Genomic DNA, 16,337 nt, shown 5'->3' on the forward strand with positions numbered 1-16,337 from the left:
CCACCTGCACACCTTGGAGAGGAAGCCCTGGAAGAGGCAGAAGCTCACATTCTCCCTGAACACCACCCAGGCTCAGATCTGCCTGCCACGGGCACTCTCCATCTCCTCCTTCCCCCAGCTCTGGAATCCCAGTAAAATCCTTCCCTTGTGCCCTGGGCCCTCCTGCCTCCGAGGGACGCTGTGGAACCAGGCTCACAGGAACCAGGCTCCCTGAGGAGGCTCCACACCCTGATTTGATTACAAAGGGGTGTCTCTGGATATTGATAGTAAATACATCTTTGCCTTCTGAAAGCAGGTGATATTTGAAGCAGGAATCTCCTCCTGAGGCAGCCCATGAGTGCCTTGTGCTCGCTGGGCTCCAGATAGACTCAAACTGCCTTAGGAATCAAAGGAAGTAGGAAATGATATGGAATAAAGAAATCTAGATCAATGCCATGCAGTGAAGGTCTAGTGTGCACAGGAGGAGAAGGGCCAGGGCCAAGCTGGCTTCAGGTGCTGGAGAGGCAGAGGGACAGGGAGGAAACCCTGGAGGCTGGGTGATGAGTGGGAAAGAAGGTTTTGGAGGGGCAGGAGCAGAAAGGGTGGGAAGGTGGGAGCAGGGGAGGGCAGGGATCTCCCTCTCTCCCTGGTTTCCCCCTGCCAAGGGCGGGCACTCACTTCTGTATGGCAGAGTTCACTGCTCCCTTCTCCTGTGGGGCTGCCCAGGAGATCCTGCTGCCTGTCCTGCCTGCTCCAGGATCCCTTACCTTGGCAGCAAGGGAGGTGTGAGGTGCATCCCTGCTGCTGGGCATGTGCTAGTGCCCACCATGTTGTCTTTGCTGCCTCCTCTGTCAGCTGGTCTCCCTCTAAGATGGATTAAACTGTTTTCCTACATTTCAATTGCTCCCTGCAATCCTTGGCACTTTGTTGAGACACGGGGACAGGGAAGGGAAAAGTCCAGCAAGATCTTCCCCACCATCTCTTAGATTTGGAAGAATGGAAAAAGCTTGAAACTACATCTCCCAAATCCAAGATCCTGCCGCTCACAGACTGTCAAGGGCCCTCTCCTGTGACAGGTGCCCAGTGTCCCTGCTGTGTCACCCTGCCCTGAGCCAGGCACCCCAGCAGGGGTGGTGAGCCCTGCACCACCAGTGTCACTGCAGGAGAAGACCTGTCCAGCAGACGGTCACAGCAGGGGCTGCCAGGGCCAGGACAGGACCCCTGAGCCCACGGAAGGGACTGGTTTCACCCCATTATCTCTGTTCCCCTCAGTCTGTTTTCTCAGGACCGCCCTTGCTCTTCCCAGTGGCTTTGCTGATGCTCAGAGGGGATGAACTGACATGACCTGAGCTGATTTATGGAACTTTTCTGTGTACCAGACCCCAGCCAGAGGCAGCTTCTTGGGCCTGGTTCACAGCCTGCACGTTTGGGTGGGCTGCACCCAACCCATCTCCAGCAGCACCTCCAGCAGCTCCAGACACCAGGCAGGGCTTGGAACCACAGAACAGATTTCCTGGGTGGTTTGGGGTGGAGGGGCCTTAAAGCCCATCCAGTCCCACCCCCTGCCATGGGCAGGGACACTTGGCACTAGACCTGGAAGGTTGCTCCAAGCTCCAACCAACCTGACACTTCCAGGGATGGGTCTCCAGCCAGTGAGGGACAACTGGCTGTGATCAGCTTCTGTGCTGGGGCTCTGCACCACAGGGGAATTGGGAAAATCAATGCCACTGCCCACCATGCCCCCTCCTCTTCAACTTCTGGGGTGGGTGGACATGGCTTTCAGGAGATGCTGATCTATGTCTATGGTCTTCAATGTTGCAAATCCACCTTAGACCAGCCTACCTGAGAGCACAGAGAAGGCAGAGAACGAGGCAGACTCCCTGCCCTCTCTCAGCAAGGAGGGGACAGCAGGAGGAGCCTCACAGCCTCACCCCACTGCTCTCTGCTCCCATCTGTTCCGGATCTCTTTTTGCAGCTGGCTGGCATTTGCCAGCCCAAACCGTGGCAGAGGCTCTGGGCAGGGCTCAGTCCTTCTCACCAAGCCTGCCAGATCCCAGGGAGCTCTAAGAGCACGCCACACTCACCCAGATTTCTGCTCCTTGTATGTGCACTTTGGGACTGTAGCCAGAATTGTTCCACAAGTGTGTGGATGTGGCACTTGGGGACATGGTTTAGTGGTGAAGGTGGCAGTGCTGGGTCAGTGGTCAGACTCCATGGAGGCCTTTTCCAATCTCACTGGTTCACGGTGGCACATCCAGCTCCATGTGGCTGTGGGGTGTGTGTGACACAGTGCTGTGTGTGACACAGTGCTGTGTGTGACACGTGGTGGCTGCCCAGGTGTACGGGCTGTGGGGGGGTGCACCTGTGACTCGAGTGCCCTGGGTGTTACAGGGCTCCTGCAGAACCAGGGAGTGCTGGTCTGGGGGCTCATTTCACCCTCCAGGGAAGCTCTCTGCTGCCTCCCTGCTGCCTTTGCCCCTGCCCTTGGCACACACGTGCCACTCAAGGACCCCCCATCCCCTCCCTGGCCACTCCGCTCTGCTGATGCAGCCACGGCTGCCACAGCTGAGCAATGCCTTGGCCCAGAAAAGGGCACTTGAAGAGCTCTCCAAGTAGTGTGGAGGCCCTGGCACAGGGTCCCCAGAGAAGCTGTGGCTGCCCCTGGATCCCTGGAATGTCCAAGGCCAGGCTGGATGGGGCTTGGAGCAGCCTGGGACATTGGAAGGTGTCCCTGCCATGGCAGGGAGTGGCACTGGATGGCTTCAAGGTCCCTTCCTACCCAAACCATTCCAGAATTCTCTGGTTCCCTGATTCCATGTACTACTGAGGCAGGGCTGGACTGAAAGGGCCGGGAGCCACTTGGGTGATGCTCAGGAGAGGCTGGCAGCACATCAGAAGATGAAGCAGCCTGTGAAACAGGACTTCCCCGAGCACATCTTCCAGGAGGAAGCCACCCCTGGGCTGGTGGGGCTGAGGGCCCCTTTCGGGGTCAGCTGGTCCCGCCCTCTGCCCATCAGCTCTTCCAGGGCTGCACATCCCCCAGGCAAAACCAGGCCCAGCCACCCAGGCTGGCTGCAAACACAGAGGTGGCTTTTGTACCTGGAGCCTGCAGCACGATAACAACGGGCTGGAATCCAGAGAGATGATTTGCCACCTGCAGGGGGAAAATGCCTCCCCTCTCCTGCTGCAGGAAGCTGAAAGGATCTGCGAGCTGTGGTGCAGGTGACGTGGGCCTGCCCACGCGGAGCCCAGCGCTCCCTGAATTAGCAGGAGCTCTGGATGTGCTGCTGGGGGCCACTGCCTGCCAGAGCCCTGCATTAATGATGATTCAGAGTTCACAATCTGATCGTGGCCGATAAAAATAGCTGGCTGCTGCTCGGAACAATTCATTACACAACAGAGCCTCCTCCCGCCACGCTGCTCTCGGAATGCTCCCGCAGCTCCATCCTGGGGCAGAGCCATCCCCAGGGATGAGCAGGAGAGAGCACTGCCCATCCTGGGATGGAGGCAGGGGATCCTGAGGAGGACTTAATGCCACCCGCCATGACAGTGGCACCAGGAGAGCCAAGCAGAGCAATGGAGGGGACAGTGGCTTCCAGCAAGCCAAGTGTGTCACGTTTTTGAGATCCCTGCTTAGGGGACAGGGAGTCCTTTAGAGGGCCGGTCTGCCCATTGCCTAAGGGTGTCCAGGGGCTCACCCTGCCCATCCTCACCCTTGCCAGGCAGGTGAAACACAGCCAGTGCCAGTCTGAGCTTGGCAGTCTGATCCCTCAGCTGCATCCCTGGGGAAGGATTTCCCCACATCCCTCCTCACGTGGGAATACATGGCTGGTGCCCTTTGAATGTGGCATCTACACACAGCTCCTGAGGCCCCATAACAGCTGAACACCAGTGGTCTCCTGCTTGTTCTTCAGGCCAAGAGGTGTCTCTGCCACTGGTGCCAACTGAGGTGATGAGAGGCATGGGATCTGACTGGCACCATCCCAAAATGACAAAGAGTAATTTATCTTGAGAACTCTAACTACTACCTTTTTTGTTTTTGTGGTTGTTGTTTGCTTAGTTGTTTTGTTTGTTTGTTTGTTGTTTTTGGGGTTTTTTTGTTGGATTTTTTTTTTAATCTACCAGCAAAACCAAATGTTGTGAAAGTCAAAGGCTGTGATATGACAAGGATTTTTGACTTCAGGTGTTGTCTAAGCTGGAGGAGCAGATTAACTCCTGAGAGAGACAGAGAACTTATTTCCATGCAGATGTCACTGGTAATATAATCAACTCTCCAGGGAGCAAAACCCCAGAAATTCTGCAACCTATTTGTCTGTCCCTAAATAGAATAAGTTTCTCAAAGTTCTCCGTGAGACGGGATTTGCTCTGAATCAGGAAATGCAAAGCATTAAGTAGGTCAAATGAGACAAATGAGACAGATAAGAAAGGGAATTTTCAGGAAGGGAGCAGAACAGCTGAAGAGGTGGTTGGAGGGGAAGGACCAGGGCAGGGAGCTGGTTTGTTGTCTTTGAAACCTACCTGCAGCCTCTGCTGCCTTGCAGAGCACCCGGGGCACAGGCTGGTGACCACATGGGGCATGTTCCAGCTTGGCTGGAAGAGCAGCTAATGAGAACATCCTGGCCCAAAGCTGACCTGCTCTGGCTGGCGGAGTTCAAGGGCTCTGGAGGGGGTGAGGGAATGTCTGCACAGCCCCCATGGAGCGAGTGTGGGATGCAAAGCCCTGGATGCAAAGCCCTGACCATGTCTGCCTTTGAGCTGCCTCTGTCCTGGCTCCCAGGGGGTGGAGGTGTCCACCCTTGCACTGAGAACTTGGGGCCCACACAGGGAGGGACTCTGCTTGGCCTCCTGTGCTGCCACCCTGCCCAGACTCCATCTGAGTCCTCCTGCCTCTCTGTGCTGCCAGAGCCATCAGCAACCCCAGGGCAATGGCCTCAGTGCCCCTCCCAAGGCACAAAGACCACGCTGAGGAGGAGGAACTTCAGCCTGGAGAGGAGGAGACTGAGGTCAAACTTCATTGGAGTCTTCACGGGGGGAAGGTGCTGAGCTCTGCTCTGTGTGCCCAGTGACAGGACAGGGAATGGCTGGAGCTGGGCCAGGGCAGGCTCAGGCTGGAGATCAGGGAAAGATTCCTCATCCAGAAGGTGCCGGGCACTGCCCAGGCTCCCCTGGGAACGGGCACAGCCCTGAGACTGCTCCCCAAGGAGTGTTTGGACACTGCACCCAGGCACAGGCTGGGACTTTTGGGGCGGTTGTGCAGGGTCAGAGTTGGATGGATGATCCTTGTGGGTCCCTTCCAGCTCAGCTCATTCCACCCTTCTCTGTCTCCTTGCCCTTAATGTGTATGGCAGAGTGGTTACAGGATGCTCCGAGAGGCCGTGGCTGTCGCTGCTGCACCACCAGCTGAGCAAGGACCTTTCTGTGCTCCAGGGCAGAGGTTCCCGCTCCCCAAATCTCCACATGAAGCCAGGCAGGGCCCTGCCTGCATTCAGGATGCAAGGTGGCGATGCTCTTGGCACTGGCTTTGCTCAGTGCCTCAAACAAAGCAGCTCCTGTAGCCTGAGGGCCCTGGGGCGAAGAGGAGCAGGTGGGCGAAGGCAGCAGCTCCCTGTGCCATCCCTTTGGAGCCCGGGCTGGGCCCGTGCGCTGCTCCGCACGCTCGGAGCTCGGAACACTTCCTTTGTCTCAAAGTGGGTCAGGCGGAGGCGTGATGTTACTATAGCAATGGGCAGGAGATTTCATAACTTTATTTTATGGGGCGTGTTGCAGGATTCGCCAGGAGACGGAGGGAGGGTTGTCATTGAATCACCCTCCCAGCTTCCCTTCCCCAGCCTGCTCCTGCAGGAGCTCCACTGCCCCTTGGACACACGCACAGAGCCGGGGCTGTCCCTTGGCCCCGGCCCTCTCGGGAGTCCCAAAGCCACCCTGGGGCCATCCCAAAGCCACCCCGGGGCCATCCCGTACCTCTCAGCTCACTGGGCCAGACTCAGCATCCTGAGCACCGTCTGTCCCTCTGGGCTCCAGGGCTGTCCCTCATGAAGACCTGCAAGGCAGAGAGAAAAGGGGACGTGTCCTCACAGGGATCAGAGAGCTGTCTGTGATCCCTGTGATCAGAGTTCATCTCCCTGACAAACATCCCAGGCCACAACTCAATGCTGCAAACGCTTGACTGCTCTGCCTGATACCCAGGCTGGGTCCAGCAAAGGGCAAATGGCAGAGAGGGAGGCAGAGGCAGTGCCCACAGGACAGGGAAAGATATGGGAGTGGGTCCTGTATCACTTTGGGTGTCACATGGACTGAGAGGATGAGCTGGAGATCAGCCAGGTAGGGAGGAGAACATCCAAAATGCTCTTTGCTGTGGGCTCAGGCCTGGGCAGAGCCCCTTTGTGGGAAAGTGCTCTTTGTCTTTCCTTCCCTTGTTTGTTTGTTGTGGACTCACCCCGCTGCGGTCCGTGGCCATGCCAGGAGCCACTGAGCTGGGCAGGGGGATCCTGTCACCCTCTGTGCCTCACCCTCTGGGCTGTCCCCTTTGAGCCGAGCCCAGGGAGACAGGAAGAACAATCTTGGGGACAATCCCCCTGCCCGGAGTGGCAGATGGCACCTCTGGTGCTCCCCTTCCTGTGTCCCAGCACAGCAGAACCTGCTCTGACTGTCACCTCCAGCTGCTCACGGCAGCTCCCACTCAGCCTCTCCCATCTGGTCACTAGGTGCTACTGTGCTGCAGCTAAAGCCTGGTGGTTCCTCCTTCCCTGCCACCCAATCATGCTGCAAACCACGGCAAAAATGCTCCCTCTGTGAAAAGCCAGCTAAATAAATCTGGAGAAAACCCCCCACGTTTTTTAGTGTCCCCAAAACCCTACTGCCCCACAGAGAACACAGCCTGAGTTATCTACTCAGTGGTGTTGGGGTTTGCACTGATGAACGCCCCAGGCTGGTTTGTGTGCACACACAGCCTGTCTGTCCTGCACTGGGAGCTGCTGGGGCAAACTGGGTAACCCCTGCTGCGGGGAAGGAGGGGTTGGAAATGGCATGGGAACCAAAACAGGAGTTAGCCTTCCTAGGACAGCTTTTTCATTCCTACTTGAATGGAAGGAGGAGACCATCTGGGTTTGAGAAGGTCTGTGAGAGCTCAAAGAGGGGTGAAAATAGGTGAACCCCAGTTTCTTGGCTCAGATGGAAGGCTGGGACAAGGACACAAACCTTGGCAATTTTTCTAGGAAAGCCAGATCCAGGTGCTGGGCTTGACTCCCTCCCGGTGAAGCAGAAGATGACCAAACTGGTGCCCAGAGGCAGCAGCTCTTTGTCCCCAGAATGGAGAGATGGGCACTGCAGTGCTCCTGGGACCCCACTGTGCCCCCTGCCACCACACAGCCAGAGGGGCTCTTTCCTGCCTAGGGGCACACACAGCCTGGGTGCCTGGCTGCAGCAGAGGCACCGTGCTCTCCTCAGATATGCCCAGCAGTCCTCCTAGAACCCGTGCCAAGGAAGCAAAGCCTGGAGAGATGGAGAGGCACAGTGCAGGCAGAGAATGAGAGGACTGTGTTCACTCCAAGGCCCTCAAGGGGGATATCCCAACAGAAGAATGGAAAGCCTGGGCAGATCAGCAGACTGGCCTCCTAAACTGGGTACCTCATCACCTTCCCACTAGCTCCATGGCCCAGCACTGCAGAGGGAATAGCTAAAGCAAGGGGATGTGTCCTGGGACAGCCAGGCAAGGCATTCACATCTGTCCCCACAGATCCCCTGCCTCCTACACCAAACACCCCTTTCTCTCCTGAGTTTCTTGCTGCTGCTGGGCTGTGAGGGCAGAGCCTGAGGCTGAGACAGAGGTGAGGCACATGTGGCTTTACCCAGCCTGGAAGGCCTCTGCTGTGGCCCGAGGGACACCTCCCCACTCCAAAGCCAGACATTTCTGGGCTCAGGGGTGTCCCTGAAGTGGCAGGTACCACACTGTGTGGCTGTGCCAGGGCCAGGTGCCACGGACTACACTGCACAGTCACTGCACTGGCACTGCCTGGCCCTCTCACAGCTCTCTCCATGAGAAAAGGAACTCCAGCACTGGATGCTGTGTTGAGTTTGAGCCCCTGATGCAGACAGCAGAGCCACCAGCACAGCCAGGATCCACAGCTAGTGCTGTCCCCAGTGTCAGCATCCACCTGTCTCTGTCATCCACCGTGTGACAGTGCCCTGCTCTAGTGCCACCAGTGCTGGGATGGAGGGCAGCACCACTGGAACCACTGATGGCCACCATGGAAGCCACCAGCACCTTCTAGGAATGCCCCCAGCACCCTCCTGGCTGCACAGGCACCACCACCAGCACCCCGCATCCTGTAGCAGCAGCGGTGACCATTGGGATGGAAGTGCCTGTCCAGAGCTGGCACCACCCGTCACGTCTGTGCGTGTCACCAGCACTCTCAGGGTGCCTCAGGCCCCTAGGAACAGCCCAGTCCTGGCACCCCCTGGCACATCCAATGGGTGGGAGAAGCAGGGCCTGGATGCCAAGACTCCCCTCACCCAGCAGGTTCCCCCAAACTAAACAAAGTCATTGAAGCTCTGGAGGAAGAAGCATTTTGGTGTGGAACACTGTTTTTCCCTTTGCATGCTGTTCTTGCACAGAGAAAATGGCACCATAATTGCTTTTAATTAATATCAGCATCAACGCCCAAGGAAATGCAAATGAACAATTGTGTCAGCAGCCCAACCACCTGATGTTACTGACCATCCAGACACTTCCATTGTCCCTTTCCTCCTCCCTCCACCCAGACATGTCCATTGGCCCCCTCTCCCTGCCATTGTCAGCAGCAGGGTGCTCACGGCTGGGGTGTGAGGGGTGGGATGGAAGCTGCTGCATGGAAGGACAGGAGAGGGGCTGTAAGCTCAGGGAAGGGGACTGCAGACCAGTGCAAGGGTGGGGGAGTAGGGGCCAAGCTGAGGCCCTGATTTTCCAGGCAATGAGGGCACAGGATGCCAGAGGAAGCAGTCAAGAGTCCATCCAGGACCCTTCTCTGCTCAGGGGAGTCTTGCTGATGAACTGATGCCCCTTCAAGACAATTTTGGTGAATGGGGTCTCAGATGCTCTGCAGCCAAGCCTCACTGGAGAATCAGCTGGTGATTATTGTCCTCTTGGTCTAAGGGAAGAGGCCACAGCCTGCCCTGCTGCAGCCTGGGTGGTTCTGTGTGGCTGGAGAAGGCCTTGAAGGGAGGGATCTGGTGCTCTTGGTCCCACCTCAGAGGTGGCTGTAGGTTGGTGATGAAATATGAAGCATCAGTGTCTGCTGGGGCCTCCTGAGGAAGGCAATGGGGTTTCAGCCCAGTGAGCAGATGAGGAGGGCAGGGTGTCCTTCCCCTTCTGCCACACCAGGGCCACACTGGTGTGATCACAGCCAGGGCACAGCAAGGCCAGCAGAGCTGGGCAGGTGCAGGTGGTGCTGGGATCTAATTCTAGGGAAAATCCTGTGGAATGTTACAGCTCAAACAGCAGCATCTTGGGATGGTCTCTGTGAGAAGAGAGGTCCCTCCCAGGTTTGGCTGTCACCTCCTGCTCCTTCCTGCTTCTCCTCCAGATTTGGACGAGCCTCAGCAAACCACCCACAGTTGCTTTTGGTAAACCTGAGAGGAGATGAAGCCTCCATTCCAGGGAACTGGCACAGTGACCTGGCAGCCAGCCCATCGCTGGACCTAGAGCTCTGTGAAAAGGCTGAGAGTCCCTGTGGGATCCCACGAGCACAGCAGGGATGCTGCAGGGATGGGGGAGGAGCAGGCCTGGCCCAGGGGCAGAGAGGAAAGGGCAAGGAGCAGAGCACAGCCCCACAGGCAGGTGCCCAGCGATGGCAAGGGCTGCGGAACAAGGGCCCCTTCCTCCTGCTGCCACCCTTCCTGCTGTTGTCCCCTGACTGAACCCCCTCTAACACTTGCATTTACAGACTGTAAGATCAGGTACAGACATTGCCAACCCTTCTGAAATGGGCCACAACACCATTGTGAGCAAATCCAGCAGGAGAACGAATGAAAATAAATACATGTGTGCTCTTGTAATCTCTGCACCATTTCTCTGGGTAAAACAAACACATTGAGCTCCTTTGGGCATCCCAGAAAGAATCACCATGGAGGATGTTTGGGGCTGAGCTGGGAGCAGCACCTCCAGGGAAGGACAAGAGGCTGGCTGGAGAGAGGGGAGAGCACAGGTGAGGTATGGCTGAGCATAAGGCAGGAGATTTGTAGACAGGATTAAGATCCTTCTGAGGAGGCACAGAAGGAAAAATATGTGTGTGAAAACACCAGAGGGAACAACTGAGCAAAGGTGGGAAGGGTGGGAAGTCCTGCTGAGCTGTGAGGAAGGTGCTTCCCTCCCCAAGCCCAGAAGGCTCTCACGCAGATGCCTTGTCAGCAGGGTCCTGTTGGGGCAGGGCAGCAGGGAAATGAGGTTATAGCACGTGGAATGGGCTGTTCCTGTCCCTGCTCTCCCGACAGGAGGGTGTCCTGAGCACAAGGACAAACACACTGATCCTGACGAAGATGGAAGTTGAAGTCAGTGAGAAGCTGAGGCAAAAGATCCACCCTGACAACTCCTAGAGGTCAAACTTGTTAACTGAGAGGAACCTTAGGGACAGAGTGGGGACCTGACAGCAGCACTCCTTTAACTCTATACACAGGGGGACCTGTCAGACCTTGGAGACATCTCCTAAAGGAGGAAGACTTTGCAGAGAGTGACTTTGAGTGTCTGAAATGTTTGATTTGAAAGAAATATCACCCTCCCTTGTGCTAAGGTCTTATATTAAATTTGCTGCCACCAATTTACTAAATAAACACTGAGATAACCTCTGCTCCACTCAGCTGGTTCAGATTAGGTATTAGACAAAACAGTTTCACTGAAAGAGTGGTCAGGCACAGGAATGAGCTGCCCAGGGAGGTGGCGTGGAAGTGCTCGAGAGGCACCGGGATGTGGCACACAGGGATGTGGTTTAGGGGTGGCTATGGTGAGACTAGGTTGATGGCTGGACTTGGTGATCTTGAAGGTCTCTTCCAAGTTGAGGACTCTGTGAGAAGGGAGCGTGGCCAGGCCAGCAGCCCTGGAGGGCAGGGGAGAGCACTGAGAGTGGGGGTTGCCTGTTCTTGGCATGGGAACAGCAGCAAACAGCCCTGAGATCCCCAGTGGAGGAATGGGGGAAGGAGCTGGAAGGAGCAGAGCCGAGCCTCTCCCTCCAGGCAGTGAGAGACCTGTGCCCCCAGAAGGGAGGACACATGCCCCTGCTGAGGGATCCCAGTGGGGTGGCATGTCCCCTGCTCAGGGCCCATCAGGGGACGTCTGTAAAGCTGGGTAGCCTGGAATTGTGAGGAAGGATTCTGCCACACCCCACAGGACAGGAGCTCCCAGGAGAGGGCAGGGCACACCTGAGGCTCTGCTGAGGCAGAGCTGGCCGGGACTGCAGAGACCCAGGAGAGGCTTCCTGTGGGCATGGGGGTGTGGGACAGACCAACAGGACAGGAAATAGTGAGGGAGAAGAACAAGCAGGAGGGACTGGGAGCCTTCACCTGCGTGGCATCATGATGTGGAGAATAAAATTGGTCCAGACAAGGGACTTGGAGAGAAGAAATTCCCTAAGTGCCTTCCCACCGATGCCAGGGAGCCTGATAACACACTCTGTTCACATATGGACAAGGCTCTGACCTAGTTGTGCTCCTGAAATCTGGCTGGGAGCATCACATAATTGGAGTGTTAAAACCTGCAAATGCTAAAATCAACAACTTCAAGGGAGGAATGAGGGCGCAAAGGGACATCAGATGTCACGGCAGGCAAGGTCAGCAGTTTGAGTCATACCCACCTGCACAGCTCTCAGATCTGCTCCAGCAGAGGAAGAAGAAGGCACAAGAATGCACAGGGCCTTTCCCCAGCCTGGAAGCTGCTCTGCCAGCAGCTTGGTGATCTGCAGGGGAAACAGGTTCCCTTGCTATGGGAGAGACTTGTGCTGAGCACTGCATCCCAGGGTGAGCCCACCAGGGATGTGCAGGACATGGTGGCTCAACAGCTGGACACATCTGTACAGAATCATGGCTAAAGTGAGACCCTGCCTCAGCCAGGGAAGGCAGAGGAGCAGGGCCTGTGTGTGGCACCCACAGTGCCCTACTGGAAAAGAGAGTCAGTTTACGGCAGCTTGGTGTCTAGGAGGATGGTCACAGAATCAGGGAGTCAGTAAAATTGGAAAAACCCTCTGAGATCACCAAGCGCAACCCTTAACCCAGCACTGCCAGGTCCACCACTAACCCATGTCCCCATGTACCATATCCACACAATTTTTTAACATTTCCAGGGATGGCAACTTCACCAGTGCCCTGGGCAGCTGTGCCAGTGCCTCAGCACTCTCGCTGTGAAGAAATTTCCCCAAATATCCAGTCTGAGTGACTGTGGAAAAGAATGGAGGCACACTGACCCAAAGCCAAAGGAAGGCTTATTTCCAGTGCTACAGCTGCACCTACACCCAGCCATGGATTGTCCCTGCTGCTGCTGGCTCGTACTGCAGCCCTGGGGTGAGCAGCACAGCGGGCTGGGACAGCCAGCCTGAGCTGCAACGTGGCTGCAGAGAGACGAGAAAGCCAGAGGTGCTGGCTCAGAGCCACCTTCTGTGCTGCCCAGCCTGTCCCCAGCCTGTCCCCAGCCTGTCCCCACCCTGCGGCCTGGCAAAGCCTGTCTCCACCAGGGAACCCTGGGTCCTGCTCCTGCCTGGGGCCAGGGGACAGAGTGCAGCCCATGTCCCATGTCCTGGCCATGCTGGGAACTGACCTGCTCTCCTGAGGCAGGAACACCTGAAGGATCCGTCCTGCTCCCGGTCCCTGACACTGCCTGTCTGCTGACAAGGGACAAAGGGCAGCATCTCTCATTGAGGCTGGGCACGACCTGACATGGCCATACCAAATTCAGCAAAAAATCCCTAAACTGGGTCAGACACACCACCACAGGTGTCAGAAAGCCCCACGCTCATGCAGTCCTGCTGAGAAGCTCTCAGCTCTGTTCCTGCTCTGCCTCTGGCAGGGAAGGGACAAAGAAGCTGCTGGTATAACTCCTGGGAGAACCTGCAGCACCCAGGGGGAGCTGCAAACTCCCGGCCGGCCCCGGAGCAGGTCCCTGCTCTGTGCTGATGGCCGAGCCCCGCGCTGAGGCGGCCACCAGCTGCATCTTGGGCACAGGGCACGGACCGAGGAGAAGCTCTGCGGCAGAGGCAGGGCTGGGCTGGGCTCTGGGGCTGGGCTCTCTGCTCTGGCTGCTGTCACACGCCTGTCACCGCCTGCATGGCATCAATTCATGGCAGACGGCGGGAGGCGCGGGGCTGGTGGCCACAGCGTCGGGCTGGTGGCCGCAGGGTAGCGCTGGTGTCCGCCAGAGGAGGGGATGTGCCGTGCCCATCGGGGCTGCCCCAGCTCCGTCACCGCGGAGCTGCCGTGTCCCTGCCGCGTCCCCTCGGCAGTGCGGAGGATGCTCGTGTTCCGAGAGCAGGGAGAGCTCTGCAGGTGCTGCCTTTAACGATTACGATGAGTAATTCCCTTTCAGTCCTTTAATCAGTCGCTTTTAATTAGCGTGCCAGTTGTTTTTTCCTTAGCAAACAGCTCTTTCAATGAGGGTTTTCGCTGCATCTGCTGGGTTGGGAAAACACTGCTCCCTGATGGGGCTGTGCGCTCATTCTTTGGCAGGAGCTTCCTCCTGTGGAGGCTCTGGGACTGGGCTCACGTGCAGAGCATGGCACAGGTCCTGCTCGTCCTCGGGAAGCCCCTTGCTGCTGTGATGGAGGCATTCCTGGAGGTGCCCCGTGCTGGTGGCATCCTGGACATTGCTTTTTCCAGAGGCCCTCCTGCAGGCAGGGCCATCCTCCTCACCCACACCCCTTTCATCCTTTTCAATTTCTCCTTTGAAACTTCCTTAGCTCTGTGACTCTGGTATCTCAGGGCAGCAAGTTCCACAGGGGAATTCTGCCCGTGGAAGAGGATCCCACCTTGGTCCCTTGGGATGCTTTGTCCCCTAGTAGGGAACAGAGTCCCCACAGCAGCCTCGCCCTAAGGGGCAGGCTCTGTTTCCCAGCTCCAGCCCCTCTGACAGACACAGAGGTGCCCTCACCTGCAGAGGTTTGTTCATGGTGCAGGTGTTTCCCTGCTGCTCTGCACACCTGGGCACTGCTGGCTGTGGGTCACCCAGCCCCAGATTCAGAGCAAACACCCTGGTGCTCCTTCCCCTCCTCAACTCCACATCACTGAACTCCTCCTGAGCTCATCCTACATCCACGTCAAGATCCAGTTTGTGGGCCAAAAGTTTTGCTTCCATTTTCTCTCGAATAATAGCCTAGTTTTGGATGGGTTTTCCCTCTCCCTGGGTGGATTTTCCCCTCTCCCTGGGGAGGAAGGGTTTCTCTCTCCCTGGGTGGGTTTTTCCCTCTTCCAAGGTGGCCTTTTCCCTCTGCCCTCAGAGGTCTCTGTCCCTTGCTCCTTTGCACTCTGGAGTGAGGGAAGCTCTGTCTCTCTGAGGTGCCCCAGCCTCTTCCCTTTTCCTGCCCAGGGCAGGATGTCCAGACTGGCCCAGCTTCCCATGAGTCACCAGCAAATCCCAGCTTCCTTCTCAGGGCCCTGGCACCAGAGCCCTAATTACAGGGCAAGACTAGCGGAAACAAGCTTATTATTTACCAGGCTAATGAAAATTAATCATGCCTCCCCCTCCCTTTCCTGGGAGAACAGTCACGGACAAGAAAGCAGATTATAAAAGCATTATGGGTGACTGCTGTGCTGAGCTCTGGCACTGCCTGAGGGCTATGTGGGGCTGTGGGCTGTGTTTGCAGCACCTGGAACTCAAGGGTTAAAGCTGCCCCCCAGTGCTGCCTGTTCTCCCCTCAGTATGCAGCTGGCTGAGGCTGGGCACAGATGGAGCCCCCGGGCACTGCCAGCCAGGCTGGAGAGCCCTTCCCTGCTTGTCCAGGCAGCTGCTGCTTCTCCCGGGGCCTGGACCCCTCTGGCATCGTCTGTCTCCTCGCAGAGAGCAGTGTGGGGTGCAGAGGGCTCCCAGGCCAGGGCAGTTCCCAGCACAGCCCATTTTGCTCCATGCAGGCAGCCAGTGGCTCCAGGCTGCTGCACAAGGCAGGGAGATGGGGAGCGAAGCTGTGTGCGAGGCCAGATGGAGGAAAACATGACAAGGACTGGCTCACGTTGCACAGATGTGGAAAACCAGAGCACCCTGCACCCACTGGAGCCACTGGTTCTGGAGAGAGTGCTGCAGCAGAGGGATGAACTCTGGCAAATGCAAAACTCACTACCTCTCCTCAAAATATCACCCCTCCTCAAAATATCACCCTCACTGAGGGGAAATTGAGGCATAGGATGGGGCAGGTCAGCCTGGAGACAGGGAGAGAGCTCCAGCCTGCTGAACCCTGTCAGGGCCTGCCCCCATGCTCCAGCTGGGGAAGGAGATCCCAGGGAGGCAGCACTGCACCCAGAGCTGAGTCCAGAGCTGCCCAGCCTGCCTGCCAGGTTGACCAGAACCCTGATTTTCCAGGCTTAAAAATCTCCACACCCATGATCAGCCTCCCTCTCCCAGAGGCTGCACAGGCTGGGAGTGGGGAAGAGACAAGGAAGAGGAAAATTGCTTGGATCAGGGTGTGGGATGGAGGGAGGAATATGGGACCAGGTTCCAGGGCTGGGCTGGAGAGCTGCTCCCTGCCAGGCTTGTCCAGGGCAGTATTGCCCACCACAATAATTAACTGTCGCTGTAAAGAAGACAGGAAAATGAGTAGGAGGTCAATTTTCCATTTCCCAGTTGTGCATAATCAGTTCCAAGTACACAGCCTGAAAATAAATCTCCATCAGGCTTGTCACCTCTTAATTAACATCACCAGCTCTAACACGTACTGCCCAGCCCGGGCTCAGCCCCTACTGATGTGCAATGAGATGGAGCAAGAGCTGGCCATGGCTGGTGGGAATTCTCCAGCTGGAAATTCCAGCCCTGCTGTCCAGCATGCTGGACCTGCCCTGCTCAGACAGGAAAGTTCTGCTCCAGGATGGGGAGAGCTGCTGATCTCCCCAGAACCAGCTGCTTTGGGGGCAGCTGGCCCAGACAACTGAAAGAAAGTTGGTGAAACAACTGGAGTTTGTTTTCCTTTTGCACAGATTAGAATAAAGAAGAAAAGAAGGTCCTGTGGGTGAAACATTAGATTAGAGGGCTGGAACCTCACCCATGAGGAACGGCTGGGAGAGCTGGGGGTATTCAGCCTGGAGGGCAGAAGGATCCAGGGGGATCCCTGAGACACTTCCAGGCCCTAAAGAAGCTCCAGGGGAACTGAAGAAGGACTTTGAACAAGAGCCTGGAGGGACTGGAGAAGGGGAAATGGCTT

The 16,337-nt window shown here is 56.8% G+C and overlaps 1 protein-coding gene across 7 annotated transcripts in view; it reads right to left on the reverse strand.

Annotated features, from left to right (window-relative positions):
• DLGAP4 (DLG associated protein 4) overlaps window positions 1-16,337 on the reverse strand; it is a 266,306-nt gene that overhangs the window by 63,798 nt on the left and 186,171 nt on the right. For all 7 annotated transcript variants that reach the window (XM_038158946.1, XM_038158941.1, XM_038158945.1 and 4 more), the window contains exon 3: window positions 5,941-6,019. The gene's annotated coding sequence lies outside the window, so the exon portion shown is untranslated. The remainder of the gene's footprint in view (window positions 1-5,940; window positions 6,020-16,337) is intronic.

The sequence above is a fragment of the Motacilla alba genome, chromosome 20, assembly GCF_015832195.1.
Source record: "Motacilla alba alba isolate MOTALB_02 chromosome 20, Motacilla_alba_V1.0_pri, whole genome shotgun sequence".
Taxonomy (NCBI): domain Eukaryota; kingdom Metazoa; phylum Chordata; class Aves; order Passeriformes; family Motacillidae; genus Motacilla; species Motacilla alba.